This window comes from Oncorhynchus masou, chromosome 24 (genome assembly GCF_036934945.1).
Source record: "Oncorhynchus masou masou isolate Uvic2021 chromosome 24, UVic_Omas_1.1, whole genome shotgun sequence".
NCBI lineage: Eukaryota > Metazoa > Chordata > Actinopteri > Salmoniformes > Salmonidae > Oncorhynchus > Oncorhynchus masou.
Genome location: NC_088235.1, coordinates 101,769,464 through 101,793,324, shown reverse-complemented (window position 1 = coordinate 101,793,324; position 23,861 = coordinate 101,769,464). Strand labels below are relative to the sequence as shown.

The window sequence follows — 23,861 nt, the reverse complement described above, 5'->3', positions numbered from 1 at the left end:
ATCAGGAAAACAATCAGGTACAAACAGTTGGACAACAGAGGACTCTGGATGAGAGTGGTGCGGACTCACCTGGAGTGATGCCAGAGTGCTGCTGCTTCGACTCCCAGAAGGTCCAACCCGGCACCGACCGGCAGTGTGTCCTCTGTGGCCACAGATGGTGCATGAACTGGAACCTCCTCCGGTCTTCCTACGCACTCCATAGGTTCAGGAGAGGAGGTGGGAGGGGATGGAACCATCAGACCCCGATCTGAATGTCCGCGGGAGCCAGCAGGTTGTCCAGCTGGATGGACAGGTCCACCAGCTGATCCAACGTGAGGGTGGTGTCTCTACAGGCCAAATCCCGACGGACGTCCTTGCGCTGACTGCAATGGTAGTGCTCGATCAGGGCCCTGTCGCTCCATACCGCGCCGGGAGCCAGGGTCCTAAACTCTAGGGCAAACTCCTGGGCGCTCCTCGTCTCCTGCCTCAGCTGGAAGAGGCGCTCACCCGCCGCTCTACCCTTGGGCGGGTGGTCGAAGTCCTCCAACGCCGCATATCCTACTTACAATAAACAATTCCCGACAAGGACATGGGGGAAACAGAGGGAACACATGCAACAGGTAATTAGGGAATTGAAACCAGGTGAGTGTGAAAACAAGACAAAACAAATGGAACATGAAAAATGGATCGGCGATGGCTAGAAGGCCGGTGACGTCGACCGCCGAAGACTGCCCGAACAAGGAGAGGAACCGACAGTATGCCAACATACTTACTCAAATCTCTAGCCACTTTAATAATTACAATTTTGATGTAGTAAATGTATCACTAGTCCCTTTAAACAATGCCACTTTATATAATGTTCACATACCCTACATTACTCATCTTATATGTATATACTGTACACTATACCATCTACTGCATCTTGCCTATGCCGTTCGGCCATCGCTCATCCATATATTTATATGTACATATTCTTATTCATTCCTTTACACTTGTGTGTATAAGGTAGTTGTTGTGAAATTGTTAGATTACTTTTAAGATATTACCGCATGGTCGGAACTAGAAGCACAAGCATTTCCCTATACTCACATTAACATCTGCTAACCATGTGTATGTGACCAATAACATTTGATTTGATTAGCTTTAGGTTAATAGTCAAAATACCTTTATGTTGATGACTTTTTGCAAATCCAATCAGTTCTCCACGTTGACTCAACATCATCACACACATTTTTGGTTGTTGAAATGACATGGAAACAAGGTGGATTAAACCAGTTTTTGCCCAGTGGGTAGGCATCTAAATGGGACTTTTATAAAAATTATAAAAAACACTAGACTGACAGGTGGCACAGTGAGGTCAAATATTGAGCAGATGTGGATGCTCAAACTATTAACTGCTGGCAAATTTTCTGTGGCTGAACTTCTGGTGCGCTCTGACTCAACAGAACTGAACAAGTAGAAGTTGAATGTTTGATCTGCTATCAGTAGATTTAAGAAGTGGCTCCCCTGTACTTTCAGATGACTGCGGAAGGCATGCGCCTCATAGATAAATCACATTGGATACCCTGAACATTTATTTTTATGATTATTGCGATACCTAAGAGCTATTTCCTGGGAGGTCCTTGGTGACAGAGGCCTTATGTTTCTACAGGCTGCAGTGAGAATCCATGAGGGCCATTTTCCAGATATGGGGGGTGGTAGTAGCTGAGGGGTATGTTTCGAATCTCATGTTCTATGTTAATTATGACTGAAATCGCAATTTTTAATGTTCAAGTACTATCTATCTAGATGTAATGTATATACAAATATTAAATTACTTTATTCTTGCTATGTATCTACTGTAAAAAAATGGCATGTATGTAAAACGTGTGTAGAATGTACGACGAAAGAAAAAACTGTGAAAGCAAATTTTCAATTATTTTTGTCCTCCGAAGAGGGGTTGTGAATGGGCCCCCAAAAACTACAGCAACAAAAAAGTCCCTACTAGTGATTTGTTTGAATGGATCTCCAGTTTGTAAACATGACCCTTGAGCTTGTATTTCCTGGTCCCGAGGTCAGGATAATCAAACTTCACTAAAATGACTTAATTTGTTTACATTTTTGAGTAGACAAATAACCCACCGGACACACACTGATTTAAATGAACATTGTTTCCACATCATTTCAATTAAATTTATGAAATGGAACACATGTTGAATTGACGTCTGTGCCCAGTGGTAAGTCAGGATAAGGTTTTTAAACTTGTAATTGGCTAAAGAAATTCCTCTCTTTTCTCATTCCAGATGAATCAAGAATGAAAAAGAGGGAAGTATTTAAAGGCAGATTTGAAGTCTGGGCTCAAATATAATCCTGTCTAATTAGGTGGAATTTGTCAGCATACTGTACCTTTGGGTACTAATGACAAAAAGCCTCCAAAAAGCTTTATAGATTTAGGAAGATTCATCTGAATATTTACATCAATAGCTACTAATTCATTACAGATGAAAGCTCTGTATCTGCGGGGCTCAAAAGAGGTCTCATTCGTGCTTAGAATGTTTCTGCATGCCTGTGTTATATCATTCCCTTTTGCTAGAATCTTGTACCTCAGCTCATAACAATGGGTCAGGTACAGACAGGGCATTCAAACATGCATGTAGCACAGTAATGTTCAGTTCACCATAATAGGGGTATTATAGAAGGGTTATAACGTTGAGGTTTTTCTGATTTAAAGGTCCTCTTATAGATTTGAAAGAACTGGAGCAATGTATTGAATCAGGCCATACAAGTCGTGATGGTACTGCAAGCTTTCTCTCTATTCAATGCTCCCTCTGATAGTACTGGCCAGGCCATCCACCGAGTAACAGAGACAGAACGGTTGAGACTGAATGGTGAGCTGATGTTCATCACCAGCTAGTGTTTAGAAACACAACATGGTTCTGGTTAAACAATCATTTGCACTGCAAGCCATGGTTTAACTAAAGCTTGCCTGCATTTGGTATCAGTGTGCAATAACATTATTGTTGAATTTGATAGTTTGTTTTAGTCAGTGCTTTTGAGCCCTTAAGATGAATGATGGAATAATAATAGACTATGATTGTCAGAATGGAAAATATTTAATTTGCTTTGGCAAGCTGTGCCAAATGAATGTAATACTGCCTCTTAAGGGGATAGTAATTTGAAACATAGAAATACACTCATATGAAAAGTCCAGGAGAGATTATCTTGAAGAATGCCCTTTAAAAGCATGGCACAGTTTTATTCAGAAAACAAGTGATGTCAATCACCATAGACAATGTACAATTACCATCATACCAACACAACCTTATTATAGTGTTGTTTAATGTTAATATGAACACTATTTCGGCCCTCCGTGTTTGGCCTCTCTTGCCTGCCTTAGAAGTACATGGATCAGCACTGCTGTGGTGGTGAAACAAGGATGGCCAACTGCAGAGTGGAGGATGATGCCAACATGACTAAAGAGAGGTACAAATATAGACACGGAGGAAGAGGGAGACAGAGAGAAAGACTTAGTTGAGTGACAGACATGTAGAGAGAGGGAAACAATTCACCAAGATGGAGATCCTGTCTCTTTGCTCCTTGCCAAAGCTTAGGCTGAGTTTCCCATGAATCACTCTGCATATTGACTCTCCCTCTGTAATACGTCACAAAGTGGTCTGGACAGGGGCTGGGGGGAGTCTGGGGTGAAGATGGTGGGAGACAGCAGAGGGGAAGGACGGGGACAGGGGGGTTATTATGGAGAAGTCCCTCTCTGATATTCTAGCTAAGCAGAATGCTCAGAGTCCACTTAACACTACCTCAAAAAGAGTTCAATCGAGTACAGACTTAACTGAATGAACAACAAAGACGGATTGCAATAGGACATTTTATTAAATAGTTTGGGGAATGACCTTGTCTCCGAGGGAAGATCCTCGGGGGCCAGATGATGTGAAAAGTAGCAAGTGAAAGAACAAGGGTGAGTTGATATATAAATATTGTACATCACAAGATGTAAGTCCATTGGTTGAGCAAGAGGAAGGTGATAATTTTAAGAGTGAGCCCATAGGTTAAACGGCAAGCATGAGTTATGTGCATTAGTGCACCGTGCTTATAAGGTAAAATAGGTGAATGCCATTCCACAACTGGCTAATAGGAAAGAGGAGAAACAAAAGGTTATGGTGATGAGGATACGTGTGTATTCATTCCCACTATGCCCCTAGAATAGGAAACAGAGTGAATTATGTTATGCTTCCTGGATGAAGTTAAATGAGCATTCAGACAAGCCTTCCTGATTTAACTTTTGTAAACTACATAAAATAAACAAAATATTTTACATTCTGTATACTGTAGTAGCAGGACAGAAATACAAATTGTCTTGGGGTTTAATTAAATAGTATTATCAAGAATCACGTTTCATTTAGTCTTTCTATGGTGGTTTGTCACTGATTGTAACAGTTCACGTCTGGTGAAGGAGAAGAGGACCAACCATACTAAAACAAAAGACATAACAAAAGATAAGGTCAGAACGTGACAGTACCCCCCCCAAAGGTGCGGACCGGCCGCAAAACATGAACATATAGGGGAGGGTCTGGGTGGGTGTCTGTCCGCGGTGGCGGCTCTGGCGTAGAACGTGGACCCCACTCCATCATAGTCTTTACCCGCTTCTTAACCCGCCTCCATGGCGCCTTTCGAGCGCGACCCTCGCCGCCGACCTCGGACTGGGGACCCTAGCAACAGGTCCCGAATGGTCCCGAGTGAAGGGCGACTCCGGCAGCGCCGGACCGACGGGCGGCTCCGTCAGCTCAGGACAGACGGGCGGCTCCGGCAGCTCAGGACAGACGGGCGGCTCCGGCAGCTCAGGACAGACGGGCGGCTCCGGCAGCTCAGGACAGACGGGCGGCTCTGGCAGCTCAGGACAGACGGGAGACTCTGGCAGCTCAGGACAGACGGGAGACTCTGGCAGCTCAGGACAGATGGGAGACTCTGGCAGCTCTGGACAGGAGGGAGACTCTTGCAGCGCTGGACAGGAGGGAGACTCTTGCAGCGCTGGACAGGAGGGAGACTCTTGCAGCGCTGGACAGGAGGGAGACTCTTGCAGCGCTGGACAGGAGGGAGACTCTGGCAGCGCTGGACAGGAGGGAGACTCTTGCAGCGCTGAACAGGCGGGAGCACCTGGAGGAAGGAGACGGAGAGACAGCCTGGTGCGCGGGGCTGCCACCGGAGGCCTGGTGCATGGAGGAGGCACCGGAATGACCGGACTGTGGAGGCGCACTGGAGGGCTCGGTCCTGCACAACACTTCCTGGCTGGATACTCCCCGTCACCAGGCCAGTGCGGCGAGGTGGAACAGAACGCACTGGGCTGTGCTGGCGAACCGGGGACACCGTGCGTAGGGCTGGTGCCATGTACCCCGGCCCAAGGAGACGCACTGTAGACCAGATGCGCTGAGCCGGCTTCATGGCACCTGGCTCGATGCCCATTCTAGCCCGGCCTATACGAGGCACTGCTATGTAACGCACCGGGCTATGCCTGCAGACCGGGTACACCGTGCACCACACAGCATAACATGGTGCCTGCCCGGTCCACCTCTCTCCACGGTAAGCACTGGGAGTTTGCGCAGATCTCCTACCTGACTTCGCCACACTCCCCGTATGCGTCCCCCCAATAATTTTTTGGGGCTGCCTCTCGTCCCAGCCGCGCTGCCGTGCTGCCTCTTCATACCGCCGGCGCTCAGCTTTCTCTGCCTCCAGCTCTGCTATGGGGCGGCGACATTCCCGAGCCTGTGCCCAGGGTCCTTCTCCGTCCAGAATCTCCTTCCATGTCCATGAGTTCCGAGATTTCTACTGCTGCCCGATACCACACTGCTTGGTCCTTTGGTGGTGGGTGATTCTGTAATGGTTTTCGTCTGGTGAAGGAGAAGAGGACCAATGTGCAGCGTGGTAAGTGTTCATTTTAATGAGCAAAATAAACTGAACACTGGAATGACAAAAATAAAATAAGACCGAGAATGAAAACGAAACAGTTCTGTAAGGAATACTCACAAAACAGAAAACAATCACCCATGAAACACAGGTGGGAAAAGGCTACCTAAATATGATTCTCAATCAGAGACAACTAACGACACCTGCCTCTGATTGAGAACCATACCAGGCCAAACACAAAACACAACATAGAAAGACGAACATAGACAACCCACCCAACTCCCGCCCTGACCATACTGAAACAAAGACATAACAAAAGAACAAAGGTCAGAACGTGACACTGATACTTAATTTTTTGTCATGATGAACCAACTTTTAGTATTTGTTTACCAAATTTCTGACGTAAGGCGTCCTGACTTTGGCACAACATTTTTACCTTGGATTTATGATATTGAAGTCATGTCTGTGGTGAGATTGAAAATTGGGCCAGTAATAACCCAGTGTCCCTCTACATGATGCAGGGGCCATAGACATTCAGCATTATGAGATCTGGGGACAACACTGCCCACTGGGCACAGACGTCAATTCAACATCTATTCCACGTTGGTTAAATGTCATTTCATTGAAATGACGTGGAAACAACGTTGATTCAATCCCATGAAAAGAACAATACAGCCATGATTTCCTTCCTTGCCCACAATGGACCAACTGTAGTATTTGACTCGGTTAAGTTCACCCAGTACTTCTATTGTATTGGTGTACCACTCTTTCAAGAGCCACCATCTTTTCAACTCTAATGAGTGATCATGGAAAGTAAAACAATATAATAATGGTAGAAGAGTAGCCAGTTTCATTCGTAAAAGTTTTAAATATGCCCACATCATGACATGATCCCAATACTAAAGCACCAGACCAGACAGACAAAAGACAGTGAAGAAAACCTAATGCTGCTACTTGACTGCTATCTTGTGGTTTAACTAAGCAAGTACATCTAAAAAATTCAAAGCATGCAAGATGTTAATGTGTTTGTCCTGAAAGAATATAACATTGAAAAAAATGTTTGAATATGATGACAACAAGTTACAAACAATATGACTATAATGAAAAGAGAGAAGTAGAGTGGGGCGGTTCAGTTCATATCGTCTTTACCTGTAGCCTGCCACTCAAAAATAAAGGCACATAAATACAAAGTATTGATCATTATGACATTTAGTATGTGAAGGAGAATAAACAAAAATAAGTATGCTTCTTCCCATCAAACAAGCCACTGCCCATACATCCCCCAGCAACTATGGTTGCTTGTCACTGTTGCTTGTAGGGAACACAGTGAACAGTTGGGACCAATTTCATCGTGAAACGTTTCCTAGATGTTTATTGCAGTCTTTGAACAACCTTTACATGTATAAATTGATGGTTCAGATTACGGGATGCCAAGGTCATATTTTTCTATATTCTGTTCCAGATCGCAAGGCATTATATTGTGAAATATTGTATTATAGGCATGACATTTTGATTCCCAGTTACACCAATTTAGGATGGGGCGAGATGCTCGTGCCCGGAAAGTTTGGTATGGAGAGTCCTCCTACAAGACGTAGGAAAGACTCCCTCTTCGTAATTAAAACAAAATCCAGGATCACTTGCTTTGCCATTTGCATTTTGAAACCGTACTATGAATTGAATCCCAATAGCTAGAAGGGAGAGACGGGAAGAATTGAACTACAGAAATTCACCCGTGGCAATATATTAATTTTGACAATAGATATTCTGCCAGTTAAAGCAACTGGGATGTTAGTCCATCTACGGAGGCTGGATTTTAAATGATTTGAGCGTTCTGTTAAAGTTTCTTGCAATGCTTTTATCTTAGGAGGAAATATATCTACTCATATTTAAAATGGGCAATGATTGGGATTCAATAACTAAAGACTGAGTTCTCCGTCGGGGTCTTGAGAGGCAGTAGGGATGATTTGGTTAGATACATTTAATCATTTGGGATGAAGCTAAATGATTCAATATTCTTCAATGCATTTAGGAATGATTGTGGTACAATGTTCATCTATATACAGCTCTGGTTAAGATTAAGAGAACACTGCAAAATTATCAGCATCTCTGATTTTACTACTTATAGGTATGTCTTTGGGTAAAACAAACATTTTTGTTTCATTCTATAAACTACTGACAACAATTCTCCCAAATTCCAAATAAAAATATTGTCATTTAGAGCATTTATTTGCAGAAATTGACAACTGGTCAAAAAACAAAAAAGGGGCAATGTTGTCAGACCTGGAATAATGCAAAGAAAATAAGTTAAGGTTCATTTTTTAATAACACAATACTAATGTTTTAAAGAGTTCAGAAATCAATATTTGGTGGAATAACCCTGATTTTCAATCACAGCTTTCATGTGCCTTGGCCTGCTCTCCACCAGTCTTTCACATTGATGTTGGGTGACTTTATGCCACTCCTGGCACAGAAATTCAAGCAGCTCTGCTTTGTTTGATGGCTTGTGACCATCCATCTTCCTCTTTTCTTTAAATAAATGCTCTAAATTACAATATTTTTATTTGGAATTTGGGAGAAACTTTGTCAGTAGTTTATAGAATAAAAACAAAAATGTTAATTTTACCCAAACACATACCTATAAATAGTAAAACCAGAGAAACTGATAATTTTGCCATGGTCTCTTAATTGTTTCCACAGCAGCATAGTAAAATGTCATCCATGTATAATGAGATGAAGTGATCAGTAGCTTTTAGAGAAGTTAGTGTTATTTCCTTGGATTGATGATTTTCCTGGGCCAGGGGTTCCATATAGAACTCAGATAGCATTGTCTGCTGCTTCAAGTCATTTTGAACAGAGCAGAGCAGATATTGCCTCTTATAACTATGGCTGAGAGATTGGCATATAGTATTATAATCATGTTAATGAAATTAGAGCCAATTCTCATATGTTCCAAGATCGACCAGAGGCATTAACAGTCAAGTCTATCAAAGCTTTTTCTGCATCGAGATAAAACAGCCCAAGGAGCTGATGTTTCTGTTGAAGCATTGTTGACATGTAATAGGCGCTGGTGATTGTCCGTGAATTAACGTTTTTTAACAAACCCGCTTTAATTTGGGAAAGAAAGTCTCGAGACGGGATGATAACATTTTGGAAAACAGTTCAATATAGATGTTTATTAAAGATAGGTGGCGAGAGTGAGGACACTGGGTGGTATCCTTACTTTAAAAACAATTATAAGCCGAGATTTGTGCTTCATTCACCTTTCTCAAATGTTAGTTATTTCAAGCAAAAGTGAATCTAATTGATTCCAATATTTGAAATAGACCTCAGAAGGAGGAGAATCTTTGATTAATTTGGGTTCTGATAGTAATTCCTCTGTTTCAGATTCAGAAGTTTCTATATCAGCTAATTGGTCATTACTGCGTAGTTTGTTAGCCAGTAAATGACTGGGGCGATTACCATGATGGATGGCACGTTTTTCTCTGTCTTCTCAGTAAATACAATTCTGTCTTGCCTTTGGAAAAGGTAATAGCTTTCAAATTCAGAGAGAATAGCTCACGTTGCCATTGTTTTTCAGAAAGGAATGTTAGATGAATTATACAATTATCTTTAGTGTTGATAAGCCCATGGATGTATTCGTGCTGTTAATTGTTACAGAAGTTGGGAGTGAAGTTGGGAGTGTTCCCGGGTCTGTTGAGTCGCATCCTGCTTACAACTAGCACAGCAATAATGACTGCAGTAGTACCAATGACTGATACAACCACTGCTACTACATTTGATCCAGAGGACCGCTTTAGGTTTGGACTTGGATATTGTGATATCGTAGGCTTAGTTGTAGTTGGAACAAATGGTACAATTTTTGTGGCTTTAGCAACATTAGACATGTCAGACATCAGAGAATCCTTGTCACAAGAACGTACAGCAAAGAACATGACCGTCTCTGGTTCAGCATTGATGATGTAACTGGAAAGGAAGGAGTATTCCTCTGTAGAGCCTGCCTCTAGTGGTCGGATGTCGGAAGTGCTCATTAGATGTGCTCCACTGAAATTTCCTCTCAGGGCTTCTAAGTCCATGCTGACTCTGATCTCATAGGAATCAGCTGAAAGAAATGAAGCAGGACAAAGTGGAAAGGGAAAATTCAGGTTATAACACATATTCATGAAATTCACACATGGTTATTCAATGCAAATGTCTGATCTCATCTGGAAAGTGTTAATGTAAATAATGATTTCAGGATCAGTATGTTCATGATGATGATAATTAGTAGGGATACACATGTGAAATGATTTGACTAATATCATGACATTTTTTCAGAAATCCGAAGAGTTGAAATTTAAAAACATAAATACGTTTTTATAAAAAATCCTATTCACTCTCGACCAATCAGAATGGCGCAAATGCACATAGTAAAAGTTAGCAGCAGACTTGCTTTTCTGAGGTAGTTTGGCTAACAGTGAAAGAGAAGTCCGATTTTTTTTTTGCCATGAAAGAACTGATTATGTTACAAAAAGTGTTTTGCATTGATCTGTGTCAGGTATTGTGGAAACTCTGTAAGGTGAGTGCCTGGAATTACTATTTCAAGTATGGAAAATAGCATAACGATATCAGGAAAGCCTTCCGTAATGCAAAATTAAAATGCTAAATCTCGTGAGAAGATAAGGCTTAGAAGGTTGCAACATTGCATGATGGTAAAGGGCCACACCCTGTCATGCAATGCCATGCATATTCCCCATATGATGGCGCTACGACAATTGATTTCAAATGCAAAAATGTAAAGGTCACACCTCTTACCCCGTGTGATCTGGAGTCATAAATAAGAGCAAACTTACCCCATAAGGTCCGCCATGATGGATTTTCAGCCATTTTTAACTTTGTGAAAAACATAACACATCTCCAGAACCACTTTTCTGATCTGGATGAAATAAATAGCATCTATGGAACAAGCTCTCTAAACGCTATGTTTTCTAGGCTATTTTCTCAAACAACATGGCCACTAGTGACCAATAAATATTCAGGTGGGTGTGACTTAGCACATGAATGCATATAAATCAGACATGGTTATTCATATTGTCACATGTTCCAAACACTGTCAAGCCTTAACATAAAGCAAGCCCATTCAGATCAAACACATGGTGTCACAACAACAGGCACATATTTATCTCTTGATCTGTTTGACTTAGAGTGATGAAATTTGGCACACATTCTCAAGAATATGAGTCAAGTTAACCCGTTATTTATGGTTCAGAAAAACTATTAACCCCAAATATTCGATGTCGGTGCCCCCGCTGCAATCTAAATAGCATAACAAAAACATCCCCATAAAAATCTGTCCGTTTAAGCTCGATATATATTTTACATTAGACGTGTCTCAATCCACCACTCTGTCGATGTCGTACTTCTGCATCTGCGGTAAAAGGTGGTAGAATTAAAGCTATGTTTGTCAGACCATGAGACATCCCGAAAATTGGTCTTCTCACAAAATCGGTGGTAGTATCTGAACGGTTGGCCTACTCTCACAAACACGATGGAGATCTCTGTTTTGCTCTACGACCTCCACAAGTGTCGGTTGTTGTCGGTTGTTTTGCTCTACTTAAAAATCATACAATGTGATTTTCTGGATTTTTGTTTTAGATTCAGTCTCTCAGAGTTGAAGAGTACCTATGATAAAAATTACAGACCTCTACATGCTTTGTAAGTTGGAAAACCTGCAAAATTGGCAGTGCATCAAATACTTGTTCTCCCCACTGTATATATGGATATATATAGGACAGAAAACACATCACGACAAGAGAGACAAAACTACATAAAGAGAGACCTAAGACAACAACATATCAAGGCAGCAACAGAGCAACAACATGGCAGCAACACAACATGGTAGCAGCACAAAACATGGTATAAACATTATTGGGCACAGGCGACAGTGCAAAGGGGCAGAGACATCAATACATCACGCAAAGCATCCATAACTGTCAGTAAGAGCGTCCATGATTGAGTCTTTGAATGACGAGATTGAGATAACACTGTCCAGTTTGAGTGTTTGTTGCAGCTCGTTCCAGTCGCTAGCTGCAGCGAACTGAATAGTCGAGCAACACAGGGATGTGTGTGCTTTGGGGACCTTTAACAGAATATGACTGGCAGAACGGGTGTTGTATGTGGAGGATGAGGGCTGCAGTAGATATCTCAGATCGGGGGGAGTGAGGCATAAGAGGGTTTTATAAATAAGCATCAACCAATGGGTCTTGCGATGGGAATAAAGAGATGCCTAGTTTACGGAGGAGTATAGAGTGTAGTGATGTGTCCTATAAGGAGCATTGGTGGCAAATCTGATGGCCGAATGGTAAAGAATGTTGGAGGACAAAGTGCTATGAGTAATGAGTACAGAAGTAGCTAATCCTAGGGCAATGTGTCCAATTTGTCCTGATGTGGGCGGTATGGGGCCAGAGCTTTATCCCCGGCATGTGTTATGGTATACCCTTGTAGGTAAAAATGTCACAAGGATAATTTAATTTAATTTAGACAAACGTTTTCATTGTTAAGACAGGCTTACACATCTTTCTTTTTTTTAAAGAACTCTCACTCAAGTAATCGAATACTAACGTCCGTCCGGATATCCGGATATTCGATTAACCATGCCCAGCCCAAGACTTTATGCAAATAGACTTAAAAATAGATTAGGTACTGTACCTGTGCCTTGGTCCATGTCTTCCCCAGGTGCAGTCCAGGTGAGCAGCACTTTGTCCTCCTCTATCTCTGCATTCAGGTCTGTGATTTTGTTAGGGGGAAATTTGGAGGGGGGACACCAGGTGGGAGAAGGACTGAGAAGCTCTCTCCTATGACTGTCCTGGTGAAGCTGCCCACATCAGCCTGCAGGTCATCCTCACTGACTGGGGGCTTTGGGGGGTTCATCACTACTTGTCCTGGAGGAGAGGGAATGGGGCAATAAGTTACACGCATTCATGTTACATCGGCACTCACAGACTTGAAATATGAAAACATTAGAAATCACTTTGTAAAAGACTCAAAATGTGAAAACTTGTCAACGATTAACAACAGTAGACTCTGAGATCTACCTTTGATGACATAACCAGGTACATATGGGGCAACAGTGTGTCTCTTCAATCTAACTTGTCCATTATTTTTGCCTTTGTCTTCTCTCTGCACTTTCACTTTCAAGTTGTATCTTCCATTTTTAGAAGTGGTAAAATATCTGGAATAGATCCCATAATTTCTCAAAACATCAGCAGCTGGAAAGAATAAAGATGTGTATAATCTGACAGTGATGGAACGGATTGCAATCCAAAAAGTAATGTTATGCATGTATTTTACCATTTTGCTACATCTCCATTATGTATCTAACTGACCTGCTCCATTATTGCTCTAGCTGACCTGCTCCATTATTGCTCCAGCTGACCTGCTCCATTATTGCTCTAGCTGACCTGCGCCATTATTGCTCTAGCTGACCTGCGCCATTATTGCTCTAGCTGACCTGCGCCATTATTTCTCTAGCTGACCTGTGCCATTATTGCTGTGACTGACCTGCTCCATTATTGCTCTAACTGACCTGCTCCATTGTTGCTCTAACTGACCTGCGCCATTATTGCTCTAACTGACCTGCTCCATTATTGCTCTAACTGACCTGCTCCATTGTTGCTCTAACTGACCTGCTCCATTATTGCTCTAGCTGACCTGCTCCATTATTGCTCCAGCTGACCTGCTCCATTATTGCTCTAGCTGACCTGCGCCATTATTGCTCTAGCTGACCTGCGCCATTATTGCTCTAGCTGACCTGCGCCATTATTTCTCTAGCTGACCTGTGCCATTATTGCTGTGACTGACCTGCTCCATTGTTGCTCTAACTGACCTGCTCCATTATTGCTCCAGCTGACCTGCTCCATTATTGCTCTAGCTGACCTGCGCCATTATTGCTCTAGCTGACCTGCGCCATTATTGCTCTAGCTGACCTGCGCCATTATTTCTCTAGCTGACCTGTGCCATTATTGCTGTGACTGACCTGCTCCATTATTGCTCTAGCTGACCTGCTCCATTATTGCTCTAACTGACCTGCTCCATTGTTGCTCTAACTGACCTGCGCCATTATTTCTCTGATTGACCTGCGCCATTATTGCTGTGACTGACCTGCGCCATTATTGCTCTGACTGACCTGCTCCATTATTGCTCTAACTGACCTGCGCCATTATTGCTCTGACTGACCTGCATCATTATTGCTCTGACTGACCTGCGCCATTATTGCTCTGACTGACCTGCTCCATTATTGCTCTGACTGACCTGCGCCATTATTGCTCTGACTGACCTGCGCCATTATTGCTCTGACTGACCTGCGCCATTATTGCTCTGACTGACCTGTGCCATTATTGCATTGACTGACCTGCGCCATTATTGCTCTGACTGACCTGCGCCATTATTGCTCTGACTGACCTGCGCCATTATTGCTCTGACTGACCTGCTCCATTATTGCTCTGACTGACCTGCTCCATTATTGCTCTGACTGACCTGTGCCATTATTGCTCTGACTGACCTGCTCCATTATTGCTCTGACTGACCTGCGCCATTATTGCTCTGACTGACCTGCATCATTATTGCTCTGACTAACCTGCATCATTATTGCTCTAACTGACCTGCGCCATTATTGCTCTGACTGACCTGCATCATTATTGCTCTGACTGACCTGCGCCATTATTGCTCTGACTGACCTGCTCCATTATTGCTCTGACTGACCTGCGCCATTATTGCTCTGACTGACCTGCGCCATTATTGCTCTGACTGACCTGCATCATTATTGCTCTGACTGACCTGCGCCATTATTGCTCTGACTGACCTGTGCCATTATTGCTCTAACTGACCTGCTCCATTATTGCTCTAACTGACCTGCTCCATTATTGCTCTAACTGACCTGCTCTATTATTGCTCTAACTGACCTGCTCCATTATTGCTCTAGCTGACCTGCTCCATTATTGCTCTGACAGACCTGCTCCATTATTGCTCTAGCTGACCTGCTCCATTATTGCTCTAACTGACCTGCTCCATTATGGTTCTAACTGACCTGCTCCATTATCCAGCAGTTGTAGCTGATATTGGTTCCCAGAATCAGACTTCAGTGTGGCCATCACATTTGCCAAAATCACTGGAACACCTTTCTGGTTGACCTCTGCATACACCAACATGGGTTTGCTGCCGTTGCTGGACTGTTGGCTCATGTGAGCCTTGACTCTGACTGGAGGTATGGCGTCACTGACAGCACAACTTGTTATTGTTATATACTGATCTCACAGTGTATTATTTATGGTATATGTCCAATCTCCAGTCTAGAAATAAACAATAAGGAAATTGTTCAAATGAGTCAGAAAGGGTTGAGTAGTTCATTAGTTCTTAATCACATTCACAAGAGTAATGAATAGGGTTAAAACAACACTCATATGTTTACAAGGCTCTGCATATGGCACTTTATCAGTATTGATAGTATGATACAATTAAAGTAATGTAACGTGGTTCTTCTATCTCCTCCTCTGACGATGAGGTGGAATAAGGATCGGACCAAATTGCAGCGTGGTTTGTTAGATACATCTTTAATAAAGATGAAAATACGTACAATACAAAAACAACAAACGTGGAAAACCGAAACAGCCCTGACTGGTGTAACAAACACAGAGACAGGAACAATCACCCACAAACACACAGTGAAACCCAGGCTACCTAAATATGGTTCCCAATCAGAGACAATGACTAACACCTGCCTCTGATTGAGAACCATATCAGGCCTAACATAGAAATGGACAAACCAGACACACAACATAGAATGCCCACCCAGCTCACGTCCTGACCAACACTAAAACAAGGAAAACACACACGAACGATGGTCAGAACGTGACAGTACCCCCCCCCCCCTCAAGGTGCGGACTCCGAACGCACAACCTAAACCTATAGGGGAGGGTCTGGGTGGGCATCTGTCCGCGGTGGCGGCTCCGGTGCTGGACGTGGCCCCCACTTCACCGTAGTCCTCCCCCACCTTGTCCGCTTCCGTGACCTCCTAGCTACGGCAACCCTACTAAATAACACGGGACAGAGGGGCAGCTCGGGACAGAGGGGCAGCTCGGGACAGAGGGGCAGCTCGGGACAGAGGGACAGCTCGGGACAGAGGGACAGCTCGGGACAGAGGGGCAGCTCGGGACAGGGGCAGCTCAGCACTGAGGGGAAGCCCAGCACTGAGAGGAAGCCCAGCACTGAGAGGAAGCCCAGCACTGAGAGGAAGCCCAGTACTGGGAGGAAGCCCAGTACTGAGAGGAAGCTCAGCCAGGTAGTTGAATCCAGCAGATCCTGGCTGGCTGGCAGTTCTGGCAGATCCTGGCTGACTGACGGATCTGGAAGAGTCTGGTTGACTGGCAGATCTGGAAGAGTCTGGTTGACTGGCAGATCTGGAAGAGTCTGGCTGACTGGCAGATCAGGAAGAGTCTGGCTGGCTGGCAGATCAGGAAGAGTCTGGCTGACTGGCAGATCTGGAAGAGTCTGGCTGACTGGCAGATCTGGAAGAGTCTGGTTGACTGGCAGATCTGGAAGAGTCTGGTTGACTAGCAGATCTGGAAGAGTCTGGTTGACTGGCAGATCTGGAAGAGTCTGGCTGACTGGCAGATCTGGAAGAGTCTGGCTGACTGGTGGATGCTGGCAGACTGATGGCTCTGGCTGCTCCATGCTGACTGACAGCTCTGGCTGCTTCATGCTGACTGGCGGCTCTGACTGCTCCATGCTGACTGGCGGCTCTGACTGCTCCATGCTGACTGGCAGCTCTGGCTGCTCCATGCAGACGAACAGCTCTGGCAGCTCCTTGCTGACTGGCAGCTCCTTGCAGACTGGCAGCTCCTTGCAGACTGGCAGCTCCATGCAGACTGGCAGCTCCATGCAGACTGGCAGCTCTGGCTGCTCCAAGCAGACTGACAGCTCTGGCTGCTCCATGCAGACTGACAGCTCTGGCTGCTCCATGCAGACTGACATATCTGGCTGCTCTATGCAGACTGACAGCTCTGGCTGCTCTATGCAGACTGACAGCTCTGGCTGCTCCATGCAGACTGGCAGCTCTGGCTGTGCTAAACAGGCGGGAGGCTCCAGCAGCACAAGAGAGGAGGAAGGCTCCGGCAGCGCTGGAGAGGCGAAGCGCACTGTAGGCCTGATGCGTGGTGCTGGCACTGGTGGTACTGGGCCGAGGACACGCACAGGAAGCCTGGTGCGGGGAGCTGCCACCGGAGGGCTGGGGTGTGGAGGTGGTACTGGGTAGACCGGACCGTGCAGGCGCACTGGAGCTCTTAAGCACCGAGCCTGCCCAACCTTACCTGGTTGAATATTCCCGGTCGCTCTGCCAGTGCGGCAAGGTGGAATAGCCCGCACTGTGCTATGCAGGCGAACCGGGGACACCGAGCGTAAGGCTGGTACCATGTAAGCCGGCCCAAGGAGACGCACTGGGGACCAGATGCGTAGAGCCGGCTTCATGGCATTTGGCTCGACACTCAATCTAGCCCGGCCGATACGCGGAGCTGGAATAGAACGCACCGGGCTATGCACCCGCACTGGAGACACCATGCGCACCACAGCATAACACGGTGCCTGCCCGGTCTCTCTAGCCCTCCGGTAAGCACAGGGAGTTTGCGCAGGTCTCCTACCTGGAGTAGCCATACTCCCTGTAAGCCACCCCCCAATAAATTTTTGGGGCTGATTCCCGGGCTTCCATCCACGTCGCCTTGCTGCCTCCTCATACCAGCGCCTCTCCGCTTTATCCGACTCTAGTTCCTCCTTGGGGTGGCGTTATTTACCAGGCTGAGCCCAGGGTCCTTTTCCGTCCAGTTCTTCCTCCCATGTCCAATTCTCCAAGTGGTGCAGCCTCTCCCATTGAAGCTGCTTCTGTTGCCTCTTCTGTGGCTCCTGCCTGTTAACACGCTGCTCGGTCCGTGTGTGGTGGGTGATTCTGTAACAGCGTTCTTCGTTTGTCGCAAGAGAGTCGGACCGAAATGCAGCGTGTTGGTTACTCATGTTTTTTAATGAAACAAATGACGATTACATGAAAATACTGAGACAAATACAAAACAACAAAATGGAACGTGAAACCTAAGTACAGCCTATCTGGTGAAACTACACAGAGACAGGAACAATCACCCACGAAATACACAGTGAAACCCAGGCTACCTAAATACGGTTCCCTATCAGAGACAACAAGAATCACCTGACTCTGATTGAGAACCGCCTCAGGCAGCCAAACCTAAACTAAACACACCCCTAATCAACCACAATCCCAATGCCTACAAAAACCCCAATACGACAACACAATAACATAAACCCATGTCACACCCTGGCCTGACCAACTAATTAACTAAAACACAAAATACTAAGACCAAGGCATGACACAGACAGACAACTCTCTGTCCCCTCTGTATCACAGTGAACCTAGGTGCTGGATGTGGGCCTTTCAGAGGCTGGACATTGGCTTTGGCATCCACTGAGCTTGTGAAAATAACGTCCATCACATCTCTGTTGTCACACATCCTGTTCTGTGCATTAGGGGCCTCACTGTTGTGTGTTTTATTGGAGCAGAATCTTGTAATCTTGAGTGTGCACATCAACAAAAGTTTGTCAAAACTGAGAATGATGCAGCCCAATAGGGTTCCATGTAGGACAGTCGAAAGAACCCTTTTAGGTTCTTATATAGCACCTTTGTTACTAAGACTGTCTTTACAATCATAACTTACCTTATAAGTAAACTTGGATAGAACATTAAAGATGCAGTATTGTCCCATTGTTCGCTGTTTGCTAAGAACACACAGTCCTGTGTATATATCTTGTTGTTCGGGTCAATATGTGTGCAATTTGTGTGGTTAATTCTGTTGACAATTGTACCAGCAATCTCTAGGGAAAATCTGTGAAATTAGAAAATAGTAAGATAATGTTGAGAATGCACAATGAATGTGAAACTGGTTCTTACAAAAGTAAAAATAAAACTGTAGAGTTTCTTCAAATGTCGTACATGATCTGATATTAGTTCTACTGTTACTGTGTAGGACTGGGCAGTGGGAAAGAGTTTAATAGACAAGTTACCTCGTGGCCTGAATATCACTGTGTGCACCCTTGTAGAATGGCTGACCGTCATCAAACTCATCATAAACTCCCCATTTCAGGTGAGCCCATTCATGCACAAGGACTTTATCAAAGAGACAAGTCATTCATTTCCTTAACAATTTCATAAGCTTGTTTATTTATTCTTGATGTATTTATGATTTAAAAGAATCATAATTGTTATGTGTTTAAATTACTTAGACTTCTGTTTACGGTGGTACCTCTTACCTCTGGGTCCATACAGTTTAATGAGTTCATCATCTAAGATGAATTTAGTGGTCAGATGAACATACCAGCTCTCAGATCCACATTGACCAGACTGCGGGGGGAAGGTTGATCTCCATATGCACGATTTTCCTCATTAATGATTATTTTGGCCTAAAGTAGAGAACAAAGCCTTTTAGCATTTAAATGCTATGCTGTCTGAATAATATTGCCAGGAAGCTTCATCTGTTGCAGTCGGTTATAACAATAACATTCATACTTTTTCATAGGTTTCAGTCTTTGTTCTTCCATAGTCTCCTTGAGACCAGTTTGGTGGCACTAGTATTGTTATCTCTTCAAAGTAGAATTTGTCTTCAGTGGCTGTAAAGAGTACGGATGACGCATTGCTCATAATTTCCTGAAAGACAAATTATATAAGCATATTGAAGGGGGGGGGGGGCAAGCAAATAACAAATTGTAGACTGCAAATTGACCGCAAGAAGCCTAAGCAGATATAATGTCTATAATATAAGCTTATGAAAACATAATAATTTCAAACCTTGATTACATTTGTATACGATCGCAATTGTTTCTATATTATGAGTGGGAATACTTGGGAAAAGATTTCTTCAAGTAAAATCATTTGGAGCTGATTTCATTTTCAGATTTTTCTTCTTCTCAGTCTTATGTCAAACAATGATTTATTTATTTTATAATTACTTCATTGTATTTTTTGATCAGAAAACTTTGGGAGGCCAAATAAAACAACCAGTTGGGGATCCCTGCTGTATATGTATCCCTAAAATAAGTACATGGAAGCAAATTGTCTCTAACTGTTGGGTTATAATCTTTACCTTGATTCTTTCGATGAGCAGTGGGTTCTCAGGTACCAGTGAGTTAATAGCAATCAGAACGTCTGTGTATCCTTTTCCTTCCAGCTTTATCCCAAAGGTAGATCCTGACAAGAAGACCAGCAGCAACACAGCCACTGCTTCAGAAGCCATGGTGATAGATCTGCTGATATAACCGGGAAGCATTCATAAGTGAAAGGGTTTGACCCTACTGAGATACAACACTTGGAGCGTAGCACAATGCAGTTTTTCTTCACAAAAGGGCGGATCCTTGGAAGAGACAATGAAACTGTATTTTATCACCAACTCGCTTGGTTCCTTGATCTCATCTGTATAGGTTATGCAACAAAGTAGGCTATTTTGCATTGATAACAAATACAATCTCATTGACTATTAAATCAATAAACCAAACAACATTGTAGCTTTCTTAGAATCCCTCCTAAAATGTGTCTTGTTTAGAAGTAATAACTAGTGATTCCAGGCTATTTTGGTAAAAACAGCTGTGAGTCATGTGCTTTTTCTCCATGATGACATTCTATTTTTGCCAATATGTACGCTTCATGAGGGTCGAGCTTTTCCCAGAATCATGTTACTATGAGCTCCGGCTAATGGTACATGGGCTGAGTCCACTTCAGATTATCCAGCCCGATTAACTTTTGCAGGAGCATGGCCATTTGAGGTTTTTATTAGTTAGGTGATGAAATACCGATAAAAAATTAGAAAAAGGGAATGTGATAGACTGTATTTCACCTCCAAGTCATCGAATTTGCTAGGTCATTAAAAGCAAACATTTGTGACAGTCTGCAGTCCTATAGCTTCAGAGATGGCGCCTAATTTAGAGAATCTCTGAAGATATAAATGCTTTTGCTTTACTACAGGCTATGGCAGTGTTTTTCCTAGTTGCAGTCCACCCAACTGAAAAGTGCACATTCACTTCCATAACATTTGTTCTAGGCTTCCAGCAGGTAAGCTAAACTGCACATAAATACACATTCTTAGAACATAAGGTTTCAAAAGGGTTCTTCAGCTGTTCCCAAAGGAGAACCCTTTTTGGTTCCAGGTAGAACTATTTTGGGTTACATGTAGAACCCTATGGGGAAAGGGTTCTACATGGAACCCAATAGGTTCAAGATAGCACCTTTTTTTTCTAAGAGTATGTAACCGATGTGAAATGGCTAGCTAGTTAGCGGTGGTGCGCGCTAGTGGCGTTTCAATCGGTGACGTCACTCGCTCTGAGACATTGAAGTAGTGGTTCCCCTTGCTCTGCAATGGCTGTGGCTTTTGTGGAGCGATGGGTAACGATGCTTCGTGGGTGACTGTTGTTGATGTGTGCAGAGGGTCCCTGGTAGGGGCGAGGGGACGGATTAAAGTTATACTGTTACAAGTGCAAGATACTCTTACAAAATGACACTGTCGTCAAAATGCAGTAAAACTGCAGTACAGTGAAATAATGGTTGTTAAAAAACATATATTTTTGGTAGCTTGCTGTGTGTGCTGGCTTCTCATGGTAATATTTTGTCAGTATTAGCTAATTACACTGTTTTATTGTCCTGCACATTTATTCTGTTCCACTGAATCCTGTTTTGATGTTGTACTATGACTACACTAAATGTAGAATTTAACAAATAACATGTAGGCCTATGTGTTTTATTTCAATACCCTACTATAATCCCCTAGGATCTACTAAACCTTATTTTTATAGCGTTTATTTCCATCAATAATTAGTCAAATTATTGCACCTGAATTTGACCCTGAAAATAGGACTATTAAATGTTTAGTTAAAGTGTTTAAGCAATTAACATAATGCGTGCAGTAATTGTATTTGGATTTCAGTAGCTGAATAAGGAAGTAGGCATATCTGTTCCTGCGAAACTTGTGTTGGAATATGTGCGTCTCATACAGCAACAGATCTCTGCATGCAGGCATCCTGCTCTAGTGCATTGGTCAACATTCCATACATCAGTTGGGACAGAGCACCCGGTAGGCTACACAGCAACACAGCTGGAAAACAATGGCAGTTTCTCTAAGAAACTAATTAATGCTAAGAAATAATGCTCTGTTCTCTTGACTTCTTGTTTTATTTTTGAAAGTAAAGTGGCAGTTTGTTCAGGAGAAGATCATCAAGGAAAGATTTGCTAGCTAATGCGATGGCAAATTTTGGCTAGCTAGCTAACGTTAGGGCTCTGGATAATCCTCCATAGACATGGTCAATTTTAATGTTTTCCTCCTTGAGGCATTGGTTGTAGCTAGTTAGCAAACATTAAGACATTCAGATATCTGTTTAGTTAATGACAGTCAGTGGGGACTTCAGCATGTAAATGTTGGTGGGGCAAACTCAACATTTTTTTTAGATACATGCCATCAAACCCACTATACAACACAACACTAAACAATATATTAATTGAGCTATAACGGTGAGAAACACTGCCTACAAACTGTTGGGGCCTACATAAAGCTGTCCCGACAGCAAGCTTTCTTTTCAGCACCATGGAGTGAATCCTTACCACCGCTACACCTGGCGGAGCCTGGCGGAGCAGCAAAACAGTTCATTCAGCCTCATTTAATGCCTTTTAAAAAACATAGATGATACATCTGACTTGCTTAAATAAATATGGTTTCTACTCACTCCTTGTGGATTTGTGTAACTTTTGATAAGAACTGCATTCTACTTCAATTATAACAAATGCCGACATGAGTTGTGACTTTTGAACCATACACAAACATTATTACATTTATGTTCAGTAAATTCATGTTTGTTCTTATATCATTAACAATTCAAACCAAATCACATGTTATTGGTCGCATACACATATTTAGGATATGTTATTGTGGGTGTAGAGATGGTTGTGTCCGTAGCTCCAACAGTGCAGTAGATTCTAACAATTCACAACAATACAAACAAATCTAAAAGTAAAAGAATGGAATTCAGAAACAGATAAATATTAGGATGAGCAATGTTGGAGTGGCATTGACTAAAATACAGTAGAATAGAATACAGTATATACATATGAGATGAGTTAAAAAGTATGTAAACATTATTAAAGTGACAAGTGACCAGTGATTCCATGTCTAAGGTGCAGGGTGAGTAACCGGGTGGTAGCCAGCTAGTGATGGCTATTTCATTTTTAACAGTCTGATGGCCTTGAGATAGAATATGTTTTTCAGACTCTCAGTCCCAGCTTTGATGCACCTGTACTAATCTCGCCTGGATGGTAGCAGGGTGAACAGGCTGTGGCTCGGGTGGTTGATGTCCTTTATGATATTTTTGGTCTTCCTGTGACATTGGGTGCTGTAGGTGTCCTGGAGTGTAGGCAGTGTGCCTCCGATGATGCATTGGGCAGACCGCACCATCCCCTGGAGAGCCCTGCGGTTGCGGGCAGTGCAGTTGCCCATACCAGGCGGTAATACAGCACAACAGGATGCTCTCAACTGTGCTGATGTAAAAGTTTGTGAGGGTCTTAGGGGCCAAGCCGAATGTCTTCAGCCTCCTGAGGTTGAAGAGGCAATGTTGCACCTTCTTCACCACACTGTCTGTGTGGGTGGACCCTTTCAGATTGTCAGTCATGTGTATGCAAAGGAACTGGAAGCTTTTCACTTTCTCCACTGCGGCCCCATCGATGTGGATAGGTGCTCCCTCTGCTGTTTCCTGAAGTCCACCATCAGTTCCTTCATTTTGTTGACATTGAGTGAGAGGTTATTTTCCTGCACCACTCAGCCCTCCCCTCCTCCTTGTAGGCTGTCTCGTCATTGTTGTAATCAGGCCTACTACTGTTGTGTTGTCTGCAAACTTGATTAAGTTGGAGACGTGCATGGCCATGCAGT

At 43.5% G+C, this 23,861-nt stretch overlaps 1 pseudogene; it reads right to left on the bottom strand.

Moving 5' to 3' along the window:
• Nucleotides 1-235: 235 nt before the first annotated feature.
• On the bottom strand, nucleotides 236-23,604 carry LOC135511496 (calcium-activated chloride channel regulator 4-like; annotated as a pseudogene).
• Nucleotides 23,605-23,861: the final 257 nt, after the last annotated feature.